Below are 15,244 nucleotides of genomic sequence, written 5' to 3' on the forward strand. Positions count from 1 at the left end.
AAAAAATATATGTGTATGTATACATATACATATATGTGTATGTGTGTGTATGTGTATATATATATATATATATATATATATATATATATATATATATATATATATATATATATCAGGTTCTCTCTGTGTCTGTCTGTCTCTGTCTCTGCCTCTCTCTCTCTCTTTTTCTCTCTCACAAACACACACAGACACACACACACACACATGTAAATAATTAAGTTGTGATAGAGGCATATAAAATAATGGGCTCATTTTGTTATAAAAATAAACTATCTTGAAAGAGTAACATATGATGTAGCCCTTAAAGGATAGGTCTGCTGTAAATAATAAAGAGCAAGATGGTATCAAAAGTAAAATAATTTTAGTCTGTGTATCTTGGGATTTTTTAGTAGACTTACAAAGTAAATTTGGCCAAACCACAGAAAGTGTCGGGTGAAGGTTACAGAGTCAGGTGAACATCAGGGTGACAGTGGACACTTTCACCAGGGTACAGATCACAGCAGGTTTTTAGTAAGGCTGATATGCCATGAGGAGACATCACATCCAAGGCAGGGGCAATGATCTGGAGTCACATACTCTGCTGAGAATAAAAACATATCAACTGAGACTTTTGAGCTTGAAGAGTCACTGGGAGAGTGGGCACTGTTGGGGGTGGCAAGCCATCCACATCCCCTGGGGTCAGTATCAGATCATATAACCTGCATGGTTTATCACATTATATGTGTAGAAGGCATTTTGCACCTTTCTTGTCTTGCTTAGACTTGATTGTTTCATTCTCATCCATTCATGTCACCTGTAGAAACTCTTGTGATTTCATACTTAATAAAATTTACTTCCCAAACTATAGGTAAATTTTCCCAAGTAATTACAGCCTTTAAATAGCAATATGTATAGGCTCATAGAACTATGCTAATATATACTTTTAGTATGATAAATTATGCTGCTTTAACAACCATTTAATTTACTTTCTGATGCTAAACATTCTACACATTCAGCAATACTGTATGTTTACTGTGTTAACAGATGATTTTCTAAATATACAAATCAAACAATAAAGCAATATTTAAAATTATTCAGGCAGTCACAGAGGGGTACATTACAATGATTATTCTGTAAGAAAGGAGAGGTCATTCTTCAGAGGGGAAAATGTCCTTTGACCTCTTTGTGGAAAAAAAAAGAAAGTTTTAAATGCCTTTTGTGGCTGCTTCTCAGCACATAAGCAGATCTGACTTACAGCGCTTTGACTGTGTGTTCCCTGAGATAGCCAGGCTGGACTCTGGCAGGGAATCCCCCACAGGTTCCGAACAATGATAAACTGTATTCCGCTAAGCCATCCACCACAGGATTCAGTATTTAAAGTAGCATTTCTACTCAACCTCTTCACTCCAAGTTGCCATCACACTCTGAACTCCCCCTCCGTGTCTGGGCAGGGGCTTGTTTGGACTGGAATTAGACAGAAGACCCATGCTGCCAACTGCTTCTTTGTACAGCACCTGCTGCCAGCGCCTAAATTCTTGTTATCTCCACACCATGGCTTAATCTTTTAACAGTTGGCTTATTGGTGAAGAGCAAAGGGGTCCTTTGTCTCTGCCTTGGGCTGGCACCCAGCATTAACACCATGCTGTTCTTCAAGAGATATTTTGCTGGACAGTTCCCAAGTGATTCTGCACAGGGCAGCCACAGCCAGGCCACACCACTGCAGCTTCATTTATGTTATTAAAAAAAAAAAAAAATAGAAGAGGGGAGGAATCCTGCCAACTCTTAACTGACAGTCACCACTAAGAATCTTCTCCTGTGACTAGATCTTCTTGCCTTTTTGTTTCCTTCCTCCTTCTCTTTGTTCATTTTTGCACTTGAAACAATTATTTCAGGAAGTTAATTTTCAGTGTTTTCATTTATACCCAAAGAAACAAGATCATCAGGAAATGCAGGGGGGAAAAAAAATAAAGAATAGAGCCCCACAAAAATGATTCCTCTGAATCAGTTGACAAACACAATGAAGCAATCTACATATATAATGTGAAAATAATAACACAAGTTATGTGATGTAATAATGAACCCAGGAGATGTGCATGGCATGTTTGCCCATCAGTACCCTCCTGTGCATCTTCACAGGGAGTCCAAAAGTGGATGCAAAAACTTCACCTATTTTATCTTATGTGTGTACATATGTGTATGCATGTGTGTGTGTGTGTGTGTGTGTGTGTGTGTGTGTGTTCTCACAGGTGAACATGCACGATGTGTGAGTATGAGTGAGCACACACGCCATGGCACACAGTTAGAGGACAAAGGACAGCTTTGTGGAATTGGTTCTCTCCTTCCACCTTTATGTGTATTCTAGGACCCTGCTCTGTCATGAGGCTCATATGACAAATTAACTGAATCATCTCAACAGCCCAACTTGACTGCTTTTTTCTAGACCAGATAGTTTATAAGGGAAAAAAGAATTATTAAATCTGTAAAAATTAGGATTAAGGTGAGATTTTTTTCAACAATTTACAAAGTAATATGCTCTGTGTGTGTGTGTGTGTGTGTGTGTGTGTGTGTGTGTGCGCGCGCGCGCTATTGAAAAACCTTCTAAAGTGCTGTCATGAATTGAGAAGGAAAATCTTGTTTACTCATCCGGATGCCTATATTCATGGTTCCCTCTCAAGGTTCATTATAATCTCCTGTGTCTGAATATATTGTGCTGACGTTTAAGTGCTGAGCCAATTCAAACTCTGTTCCCCCCACCCCCAAAAAAAGGATTAATAATGATGGCGTGCTTTCAATACCCACTCGTCTTCTCTTACAGGTCCACCAAGAAACTGACTATAAGGACTGAAAGAGGAAAGTCACAGATCACAACCTTTAATTGAACCAAGTGTTTGTTAGCTAAAATTTCACTTTTGATGATGTACTTTAGTGCTAAATTAAAGAATTTTATATGTAAATCATGGTATGAAATGTTATAAAAATATCATTCCTCCTGAGTCATTCTCATCAAGAAATAAAAAAAATGTAAGAGCAGAAAATATTAGCAAAGACATTACTACACAATCAAGCAGAAAAGGCAGCTTAAGATATAGGTGTGCAATCCTCAAATGACTTCCACTATTGGGCTCAAAATAAGGGAAAAAAATGGAGACTAGATTGAAAGTTCCATGTTGCAAGCAACTGTTTGTCTTTTTCCAGCCTCCTTGTGGCCAAAGAATAGTTGCATAATAATTGCATATTTAGCAGTTATGGACGCATTCTGAATTTACCCACTATCTTGTAACAAATACGCCATGGCTCTAAAGTGAGAAGCTGGTTGTTTTCTTGGTACATTTGTAAAGGATGCCACTATTCAGGGCCACTGATATCTGTAACATCAACTCCTGAAAGATCATAAACAAAATAAGTTTCTTTTCATTTTTGCAAAACTTAAGATGTCGCCAACTCTGAAGTCCATATTTGCCCGCTCTGTTCTCCCATAACCAGCCACTCCTCTAGGTATTCTTTTCACAAATTTGGTTTTTTAAAAAAAATATTAACTATCACAAAGTTTAAGTCTCATCCATTGCATGGAAACATATAATTTGATTACTCTAAAACTGAATCCATCTACAAACGTTGCCAATGTGAGCAACAGTAGGAGAGTTGTTGAAAGATGTATGTGGCAAATTGTCAACTCTTCGTGGCTTCCAAATCTGGTTTTGAAATGGATAAAAGAGCAACAGGCTATAATTGTTGGGGTTACAGTGGTCGACCACACTGCAGACAGGGATTGTATGTTTCGGATACTTCTCTGTAGGAAAGGTTTTACTTGTCAATAAGAGATTTAAAAGAACAGCCAGGGGCTGGGCAATGAGATCTCTACCTCCAGCCAATTTTAAAACCTATGCATCAGGAATATTGGCTTTTCTTCCCTTCTCTCAACCCCTGTTGTAATCCTCTTACTGTCTTCTTTACCTCAGTGAGCACCAAGATTCCACAATAAAATGTCTAGTAGACGCCTGTCACCTCTGCCTGCACCTGCCTTTAAAGCAGTCCTTTTCAGGTTATTAAATTACTACTCGCAATGCGCTGGTCACCTCTCTGTAAGTAATTGGAGACACTTTACTGAAAGGATTTTAAAGGTTTCAGAATAAAGAGGGGGGTTGTTTTGTTCCAAGAGCATCTCTCTTGACTTGCCAGTTTATCAAGGTCTTGCTTTTTCATGGTGCTATTTTGGTTGAATTTTATTAAAAATCAATGCAAAAAAATGCAAACATTTATGTAAGATGAATATTTTCTCACTTTCACTGAGTCATAAGATCCAATAAATAAATAACAATACTTATGGACTATTTTCTGTCCCTTTTTCACATCAGAAAGGATGTCATAAAATAGCACCTGGACAGAGCAGGTGAGAGAAAAGCCTCCTTCTGTCTCCTTTTCCCTGGTATCTATTTGATATCTTTTCTTCCAATTTAAGTTTGAGCTGGTCTCCCTTACATAAGTTAATTAATTCATCACCTTGCTTCAGTTTAGCTAACTGTGCTAAAGCAACCACAAGTCAAGATGAGGACCTGTCCTTGAGGGGATCTTCAGTCTAACAGGAAGAAGAAAAGGGGCCTCCTGAGTCATTTTCCTAACACTGAATCGGATCTTACCTCCGATCCAACACTCCCAATATCTTCTCAAAAACAACAGCTAACCTAACCTGTATTGTTGAATGAATCCTTTTGGACCCAGCATTTCCAGTAGAACCTACCACTGAACCCTACCTGCTCCCACTGGGGCTGATGAGCAAAGAGATGTAGATCCCAGTTGCTTACTGGTCCACCTCCCTAGTCAACATGTCAAGCTGTGGGCTCAGTGAGAGACCTTTACTTAAAATATAAGGGGGAAAATAATATATAGAGAGACAATCAAAGTTGACCTCAGGTGTCCACACATGCATGCATTGTAAGCACAACTGTATACACATATGCACATACATGTATACATCACACACAAGTAATAACAATAGTAATATTTAGTAAAAGAGCAGTTAGTTCAACACTATACTATTAATGGCACAAAAGAAATTTTCTGGGGCTATCAGTACCAGAAATATCATGTATAGTTTAAGGAAGGGGTAAAGGAAAGAAAGACTTCCTGAAGCAGTCAGAAGCCAGATGAGGCCAGGATGATAGGCAGGATTTCAAGAGGAACATTGAATGCCAACTATATGAGGCTGAGACAACCAACCAGAGAGTGGTGACAAAGAAAGAAAAGGAGGTTGAGTTCCAGGCAGAAGGGTGTACATGGGTGCAACAGGATGTGGAGTGTTTTCTCAAAGCTGCCGAGGAACAAGATGATTTCACTAAAACACAGAGGACACAAGCAACCGACTGCATGTGTGTCACTCAGATTTCTGTACTGGCACTTACACATATTGTCTGTGTCACATGAATTATCAACCCAGAAAGGAGACATTTAAGACATTTAAAATATATCTGATGAGAAAAAATTCTATTATGTTTTTAGCTGAAAGCCTTTCCATAAGATTGTTGTCCATGTCAGCCATGAACTTTAGTTTTTGAGCCAAAGAAAAATATATCTTGAGCAACATCAGTAACTGAGAGAAATAGGACTTGTGCTGCCTCAATCTGAGCTTAAATGTCTTAATTAGGGCAACTGATAAAGTCATGGAGGATGAATTTCTAAGTAGAAATCAATAAACAAATGTGGGCGTGGTTCTATGAAGCCATCCCTATTAGATACACTAGAAACCAGACCAGAATAGCAAGTAAAGCGGATCCTAATGTATAAGGAGACAGAATGCATCTTTTTTATTAAATTATTTTTTTTTCATGTGCAGAGCTCAGAGAACAACTTGCAAGAATCTCTTTCCTTCTTCCATCTGAGTCCACAGGACCAAATTGAAGTGCTCAAGCTTATCCACAAGTGGGTGGCCCAAGGTAACTGACATCTTAAAAGCTTTCTCAAAGAATCCTAACTCATTAATTATTCCTGAATGAAAAATTATAAATGACACTGAAATTTGCATGGCACAGTCCAAGCAGAATATTTCCAAATATGAATACTGGACACTGACACTGGATCAGACCTGACAGGATTCGTTCTTCCCAGCATGCTGGACACTGACATCCTGCATCTTTCATGTTCCAGCACCAAGTGCTTCAGTTGATGCTCCTCATCAGAACAGGACAGCTTCAACGGAAGCTTCTGATCCCAATTGGTCCAACATTTTAGACTGTCCCACACAGGACTTCTATTAAGCCTGTGTGGGACAGGCTTTATCCTGTGTGGGACAGAATTTATCAACATTTAGAAACTGGACAACAGATGCTATGCCTAGCTTGTTTAACCATTTCCCCCAGTTTTATTTGGGCCCCTACAAAGGTATTATTCATCCCAAATCAGCTAGAAGAAACCTTAAGAGAACAATGCCTCATTTCCCTTAAGGGAGGTTGGGTAGGTTTTTGGTTTCTTTCTTGGGTTATGGATGTTTATTTTCATTGGGAGTTTGCTATAAATTACTATTGGTCTTATTTAGAGAGAAAATGAGGCTGGACTCAGGGATGTCTCTCTTATTTCCTTTATGTTTCTTTCTTAGGTTTGGAGATAAGGTTGAAAAGGAAAAAGAGTTGAAAATAGACGTATATAGGGATGATAGAATAAAATAAATTATTGAATCTACTCCTCAACTTAAGCCTTTAATTTTTACTCACAAGGTTATTTTTAATTGGTTATTACAGGATTTTGTATATTCATGCAAAAGTTTAAATTTGATACATTGGTATAGAGTATTATTCTTCACACATATTGTATATATTTCTACTCTAATATGAGGTATTGTACCCATACAACTCAAGTAGAATACAAGGTTGACCTCCAATACTTTGAAAGTTCTACAGCAGGCTTTTTAGAATAAGTAAGTTATACAAGTTAGTTGTTAGTTGATCAAATCATGGTCATGTCAATTACTAGTCTATTTATTTTTACAAGAATATACATCCTAGGTTTAACAGATAGATATGACTCTAGAGATAGATAAGGTAAGTTAGATAAGGTCTTCAAAAACCTCAGAGACATACAGAATATGGCATTTAAAAATGTTTTTATTATTTTAAGGATTCATTGACAATAAGACAGGTTAACTTCTGGCAACACCCAGTCTACTTCAAAATGATTATGAGCATCAAAGAGCCTCCTTATGGAGATGGCTTCAAATATGGCAAACAAGCCACTAGGCAAAATGTCCTCATTTCTGCCACAGACAGAATTCTGCCTCAAAATGGGCAAGCTTGGATGTAGACAGCCAAACTCTGCCAAGACAGTGTGAGTCCTCAATAGTTCCTGCCTCACAAATATGTCTGTCAAATATACTGGGTCAGAAGGCTGAAGATGATGCCCCAATGTTATAGAGAGTTTTGGATGACTGTTCAGACAGCAAACTGTCTCTGTCATTTTTTTCACTTTGGAACTGTTAACCTGCACTTCCTTTTTACTCAGAAAATTAATTTTATTCCTTCTCATGCCTCTGATGGGGATGAAGACCAGATAGTTTGTTTTACAATTAAGCTTAGTTGTTTAGGGGTTAAGATGTTTTAGGTCTAGGTAGATGTTTTAAGTTAATAGAGATGAGATATGATAGACATTGATTTACATTTCAGAATTTTAGACTCTCAAGGAGAGGAAAGATGCTATGTTCAAGGCTGCCAAATACAAATAGCCAAACCATTATGAATGTAACATTTATGTAGTTCCTTATTATTTCATTCTTCTTCTTGCTATATGTAGTTTATTATATGTGTGCGTAATAATATAGATGCATATGTAAAAAGAATTAATTAAAAAATAAAAAACCAAAAAAATTATTTGTTGCTACTTCATAACTGATTTTGCTACTGTTGTGAATCACAGCATAAATATCTGATATGCAGGATATCTGATATCTCACCCTCAATGAGGTCATGACCACAGGTTAAGACACTTGCTATACAGCGTGCTTTCCAGTAGAAGGCCCTTTGGGACTTAATATCCTATTACAGAGACACTTGCTGCATTAAAGTTCATTGCTATTCTCTTCACTATAGCTAGGAAATGAAATCAACCCAAATGTCCATCACCAGGTGAATGGATAAGAAAAACACAGCACATACACACAGTGAAATATGGCTTGGCTATAAAGGAAAATTAAATCTATAGGTAGAACCAGAAAAGATTATACTAGGTAAGGTCACTCAGGCCCATAAAGATGAACACAGTATGTTCTCTATATGTGAGTTGAGTCCTAGATTCTAATCTTTTGTCTTGGGTGTTTAACTTGGAGCACACGTAGAGGGCAGCTAAGTAGGAAGGGGCATTTTTTTTAGTGAGAGACACACTGATCAAGAGGAAAGTAATAGATTTTAAGTAAAACGCATGCAGTGAAGTGTAATATTCAGAGAGGAAAGGTTTAAGCAGGAAAGGCTGTGAGAGTATGGGGGAAATCAGGTTTGTAAAAAGGAAGGCTAACCCAAAGGAAGGGGATATGAAAATCAGTGTAAGAGCCCACACTCACAATCCAACTTAAGAAAAGAAGACATAAGTGTAAGGAAATAGCACACATGTAGAAAGAAGGAAGCAAGAAGAATGCTGAGTGAAAAGATTTCACACGCATAGAGTGGAAGAGTATTATTAAAGGAGGGGGAGGAGGAGGGGGTGAGTTGTTCAAAGCAAAGGTTATATGAGAATGCCTTCTAGAAACCGACTAGTTAGTAAACTAATTTCAAAATAAAATTATAATTAAAAGATTTGGAACAGAATTACCTTGTGTGAACAGTCAATGTCATTCCCAGAAGACATGGCTTCTTAAATAAAAATCTCAGTGCCAGAGGAGGGATTTCTTCCTATGAGTTATTGACCATGGAGATCCCAGAAATTTCTAGAACAAAACAGGTGGTTGCCTTTGTCCTTGATTACCCGCCATAACAACAAGGTAAGACTCTTTGCTAAAGACACACTCTGGCTGCAGACATAGAGAAGTCAGTCTCAAGCTGACCAGGAAAGTTGCTCTTTGCTGATTAGCTTTTATAGGGCTGGAAGACGCTATTTAGTCTGATGCGTGAGAAAAGACATCAACAGTTTGACCCAGCTTTGTACCCTGTATGCTATAACATCAACCCACCAAACAAGAAATTCCTGCTGGTGCGATAGTGGCACAAGCATTAGGGAGTAACTAACTGTTTTATGATGAGATTTGAGGCCTTCTCTTCAGGAGGTGATTTCCTGCTTAGCCTTGTAATCATAGTCAAAAGCTCATGTAGGAACATCACAGTCCCTATGGTAGAACCTGCTGGTGTTATGCTAAATGGCCATGCTACCAAATTAAAAAAAAAAAAGTTTATGTGCATGACTACAGACCTGTGCAGCTCTGAACCCTGGTCAGAAAAGCTTCTTTTTCCAGTGGGCAGCAGTTAATGGAGACACACATAAATAGCCAAAGTCCTAAGAATAAATTACTCAGTGTTCAGTCCAAAATAGGACAACTATATTCATTCTCCGACCACCAATGCTTAGCATGGTAAAAACCAGAGGATGGGGAAAGTGCTATTAAACGCTGTCCTGGACATCACAAGGCTAAGGAGACCATGCTCTCACAGCAGCTGTGCTTACCTGCACAAGAACTACACAAGACCATGCCAGGAAAAATCGTAGCACAGATGGTGTAGATGCTGTCCAGGTCCTACCTCTTACCCAGGAGCCTTTGGCAGTGGATAGTTGACAGGAGATGGAGAACCACTCATTATTGAGGGTGTGGCCATTGGTAGGTCTCTCATACTCTAGTGGCTCGCTCCACACCCAGCCACACATAGGCACTCCTAGTGTTACTTAAATGGGCTATCGAATTAAAAATAAAAAAAGATCTGATGTTGAGGGAAGTGCTGGGTGAGTTTTAAGGAAGAGTAGAAGGTAGGGGCAATCATATTCCGTTGTGTACATGTATGAAACTTAAAAAAAAAGAAAGAAAGAAATCAGTCCTGGAACTGATAATAGTAATTCTACCAATAATCTGAAAAATAAGAACATGAGTGGCTAGAGAGATTTCCCCATGACTAAGAGCACTAGCTGCCTCCTTGTTACTTATCTTCTGTGGGTCTGTGCATTGTAGTATGTCTATCCTGCACTTTATGGCTAGAATCCACTTATATGTGAGTACATACCACGTGTGTCTTTCTGGGACTGGGTTACCTCACTCAGGATGGTCTTTTCCAGTTCCATCCATTTGCCTGCAAATTTCATGATTTCTTTGTTTTTAATAGCTGAGTAGTATTCTATTGTATAAAAGGACCACAGTTTCTTTACCCAGTCTTTGGTTGAGGGACAGGCAGTACAGCTTTGCCAGGCCACAGGGGAAGAAGATGTGCTCAGTCCTGATACAACCTGATAAGCTGCAGGTAGATGGGAAGGGGGGTCCCCTTTTCTCAAGAATAGGGAGGGAGTGGGGGACAGAGTGTGGTACTGGGAGGTGAGGAATGATGGGGCTACAACCAAGATATAAAATGAACAAATAAATATATTATGTATTTATTTAAAAAATAAACACTAGCAGCTTTTCCAGAAGATCAGGGTTCAATTCCTAGCACCCACAAGCTGAGTAACAACTGACTGCCGCTCCAGTTTCAGGGTATCTGTCGCCCTCTTCTGGTCCCAACAGGCATTGTATACATATGGTAGACATGCGAGAGAAACACTCATACACACACAAAAATAAAATAAAAGAAATGAAATCTCAAAAAATGTAAAAGCGTGACTATTAAGGGTTAAAACGACCCATTTTAGGGTATAGAAAGAAATAAAGAGTATAGAAATTAATGCATTTAGTTAGCAGTAAATAAAAGCAGTTTCACATTGTTATACTTAAGGCCCCAATCAAGTCAGTAAAACAGCACTTTTTGCTCCCAATGAAGCAAAATTAAAAACGACTGCGTGAGAGGCAGGGCATATAGCTTAGCTATAAGGTAGTGGAGTACACAAAGTGAAAACCTAAAGTTCTCGCTGGACGTGTAAAGGAAGGCTCTAGGCAAATGTTCATCTAAAGAATCGTTTATTATATTTCCATTATCACGTGTGTATGACGTGTGTCTCGTGGAGGTGTATGTGTGACACTATTCATGTGGAGGTCAGGGGACAAATTTTTATAGTCAAACAATTCCTCTCACTTTTATGTGGGTTCTGAGGGTTGATCTCATGGACCAAGCTTGTGCCGCATGTGCTTTACCTCCTAAACCATCTCACCAGCCAGCTCTAAGCAAACTTAATAGTGAGGGGAAAGACTGCTGCACACAATGTAAACCTTCTGATAAGTGAGAAAATTCCTATTAAAAACAAATTCTTATGAATTAGTTTTTCTTTCTACCAAGAAAAAGAGAACAGGAGAACCAGTATCCACTCCTAGCATGGGAAGTACAGGCAGTCAGCGCAGGGAGGGCCGCGAAGACCAGCATGTACGTCCTTTTGATTTAGCAATGGATGCTTAGAGTGAGTGAACCTCATCAAAATGCTTCTGGATTTTTGGTTATGCCCTTTACTCTATCATTTTAGTTATATACTAAAGATATTTAATGTGCTAAAGTATGCGGTACCAGAGATAGATGGGGTCACACGGAGAGGTCACCTGCCCAACCTAGCATGGCTGCCATGCTGTGGTAACCAGTGCACTACTCACAAGTTACAAGCTTCTTTTTACATTTAAGATCACTTAAACAATTTATAAAACTAAGTTCCTTAGTCCCAGTTGTCACACTCTAACTGATTATACAGTGTGGCCCCGCCATCATGTCCTGCGTGGTGGGAAGGCACTCCGTTCCTGAAGACCTGCAACACCAGTTAGAATCCTGGCCCAGCACAAGCCTACAATGTGAGCTCAGACAAAGGATTTTTTCCTTTTTTTTTTTTTTCTTTTTTCTTTTTCTTCTTTCCTTCCTTTCTTTTTTTGGTTAGTCTCTGAAGAGCAGAATGATAATAGAGACTGCTGGAGTTAAACCATCATTTAAGTGAAATAAAAACGTTAATTTATAAGTCAGTACTGAATAGGTGGGAGTTTTTATTATTTACAGATTTAAAAAACCTGATATCCATTTGTTCACGGATAGTCATGAGCAAAACGGTGCTAGACTCCCGGGTCCTCCCAACAACTTTTGACCCTTCCATTGTCTCATGGATTCCTGCTATGTTGCATTTGTTTTCATTTCATTTCATCATCATCATCACCATCATCATCATCATCACCATCATCAAAGCCAGGGTTTAAATGTGAAGATTCAGAGGAAAGAAAACTATTTTTTACTGTAATAAAGCCACTTAAAGTCATTGCTTTGGAAATAACCACAAAAACCCTAGCTTTTATATTTCACACAAAATTGTGACCTCTTTAAAGGGACATTGCGAAGTCATTCAGGCCTGACCCCATTAGACCATAAAGTAAGTCAATACAACAAGAGTTGCTTAAGGCAACGAAAGCAAGTATTTCAGTGTTTCAGAGATCTCACTGTGGGAAATCCTGAATTAGATGGTGGGTTACTTTGATTAAATAGACATTAATTTACTCATCACATCCAAATAATGGAGCAGCATCAGCATCCATAAGGGTCTTATAGACAGCAGTGGTACCTTCTCTGTTAAAAGCAGTCACTCAGTCAAAGGTCAGAGTCAAAACTGGCTTTAGTGGAGATCTGAAAAAAAATGGAAAAAATATATTTAAGCTACCTGCATAATACACATTTAAATTGGAGCACAAATAAACAATGCATTTGATGCTGTAACTAATAGAACCTACTATTCTTGAACTCTAGTGACACCTGAATGCACGTTGAGTTTATTTAGCTGGTTCATAATGTGCCAAGGATGGTTGCAACATGAGCAATTAAAAAATAATTGTACCAGTAAAAGACTATTTTGAGGAAAACACGTGTTCACCTTATTCATTTTCCTTGTGTAACTAATTCAGTGTACCCACAGTGGCATCTGGAATGAGTAATGACATAAATGCCTAATAGTGAGTACGAACAACTGTATTTTATAAGCTCACTAAATGTTATTAAGTATTATATTATTTGAGTTCCATAACAATTACAAGGCACCGTATAAGGTGAATTTGAGAGTTAAAATCATATTGAAAACATCTTAAATAAAAAGCATGGTCTTCTATAATCTATTTTTCTTTAGTTTGATAACAAATAATTAGGGTTTAACTCTAGAATGGTATCCACATTGTCACCCAGAAAATATTATTGCCAATAGTATTTAAAGTGCATGTAATAATGAGAAGACAGGCAAGTCCAGGTTGTGGGACATACTGCAAGAAAAGCACTCAGATTCCTGAGAAACAGATAAGTGTGAAAAGAGGCAGAATAAAGGTGGAGGGAAATTTTTAGATTAAAAGAAGATACAAAAATGGACCAAACACGGCAAAGTAAATCTACCTAGCCACTGAGTTACAGTGAGCAACACCTGTGGGCAGCTGACTGCAGAGGGGTGTTGGATGATAACGTGTTATTATGGACTGTTAGGCATTCAGTGTGGTTGCACAGAAGCTCCCAGTCTTCAATCTGCCAGAAGGAGTAAAATTTTAATAATTGTCTGCAATTACTTTCAGGAGAGATTAATAAATAGGAAGAAATATTTGTTATAATATTCTTCCAATTTGTCATAGGTTTGAAATTTTTCAAAATATGCAAAATTTGGAGGAAATATTCATTTTTTAGAGATGAGCATGACCCCTTATGTCAAAATAAGTTATACACATCAAAACTTTCCCTGAAAACAAACATTATTTACTTGGTAAATATCATACATTTTCTTAGTATATTTTAAAGTATGTATCATACAGTTTTGGAAATACACATTTTAAAAATCTCACTGGTTGTAAGATGCTGGCATCATTATCTTGTGTTCTGTATCATATTTGTGCTTTATTTTCAAAACTAGAAAAAAATTACATCATCCTAATAAAGTAACAATGAGGCACAAACAAATATATGAATTTGTACAGCTCTCTAGCTGTAACTATCAGCTAATTATAGGCTATTCCAGACTACTGGCATTTCACTATTCTTTTCACAAATACGATTATCCAAGAATACGTTTTCAGTCTTTTTAAAACACTGAATTGTAGAAAATGTGAGAAAGCATGGAGTTAGTTGTTACTTTCACTTTGACAGCGACATTAAGAGGAAATAACGACGCACACTTGATTAGAGCCATTCTTTGCCATGAGCAGGGCTTGTTACGTTATGCCAAATTTTTACTACTGTAAAATCCATCACGGTTTTTATCATTGTAAAAACAATTCTGCTCCCAATATAACCTACATCAACTTGAAATTTGCCTGCACTGTGACTGTTATCATTCCTTATACACATTCTAATTCTTTTTATTTAAGACGTTCTCAATATGATTTTAACTCTCAAATTCACCTAAAACTGTGCCTTGTAATAGTTATGGAACTCAAATTTGCATAAGAAGTCAACATGTATCTGAATTTTATTCTAATGGGAAAACAAAACAACAGTTGTGGCATGGCCCTCCACCCCTGACACCTTTATGGATTTCTAAGGAGACTGTTATTTGAGCTTTGAAAATTTGAACAAATACCAAATTTAATCAGTCCCGCATTTGCTGATATTTAGCTATGTCTCTAGCATTTTCATTATCATTAACATAAGATCAATTATACCTTACATGCAACACCACTTCATTCCACCCCTAAACAATAAGCTAAGATAATTAAAAATAGGCAAAAAAAACAAAAACAAAAAAAAACAAAAAACAAAAAATGTGTTTAAGTTTCCTGACAAGCAGTTTCCGAGTTCATCTGACTATGTCCTGTCAAAATACACATACGTTTCTGAGACGTTGAACACAAGAGCACAGCTCATCAGTGCCTAGATGCGGCAACCCTTTTCTTTCTTCAGAAACACAGATAATTTTATGCAGGAATTTACCAATCCACAAAAATTTACACAGTGCTCAACAAATAGCCAGTAATTATTGTGAGATAATGTTCGGCCCTGTGAGGAACACAGCTTTGGATAGGAGAGGGCGCTCCAGTTTTACCAGTTTATCCCGAGCTGTCCTGTCACTGGTGCTTAGGAAGTTAAGACTTTATTTGTGAAAACATAGAGATGTAGTGGCGAATCATGTTGTCTGCAGCTTCATAAATCTTGCTTAAGATCCTTTTCAATTACCATCCATTTCTCCTTTAAAAAGGGACAAAAAAAAAAAATAGAGGAGAGGAAGCAGGTCA

At 37.8% G+C, this 15,244-nt stretch overlaps 1 protein-coding gene across 1 annotated transcript in view; it reads right to left on the reverse strand.

Moving 5' to 3' along the window:
- LOC311593908 (doublecortin domain-containing protein 1-like) overlaps positions 1–15,244 on the reverse strand; it is a 226,987-nt gene that overhangs the window by 18,837 nt on the left and 192,906 nt on the right. Inside the window, exons 6-8 of the mRNA XM_084775296.1 lie at positions 15,055–15,197; positions 12,610–12,671; positions 399–580 (exon numbers count right to left, since the gene is read on the reverse strand). The gene's annotated coding sequence lies outside the window, so the exon portion shown is untranslated. The remainder of the gene's footprint in view (positions 1–398; positions 581–12,609; positions 12,672–15,054; positions 15,198–15,244) is intronic.

Source organism: Acomys minous (assembly GCF_964271855.1).
Source record: "Acomys minous genome assembly, chromosome: 3".
In the NCBI taxonomy this organism is placed as follows: Eukaryota; Metazoa; Chordata; class Mammalia; order Rodentia; family Muridae; genus Acomys; species Acomys minous.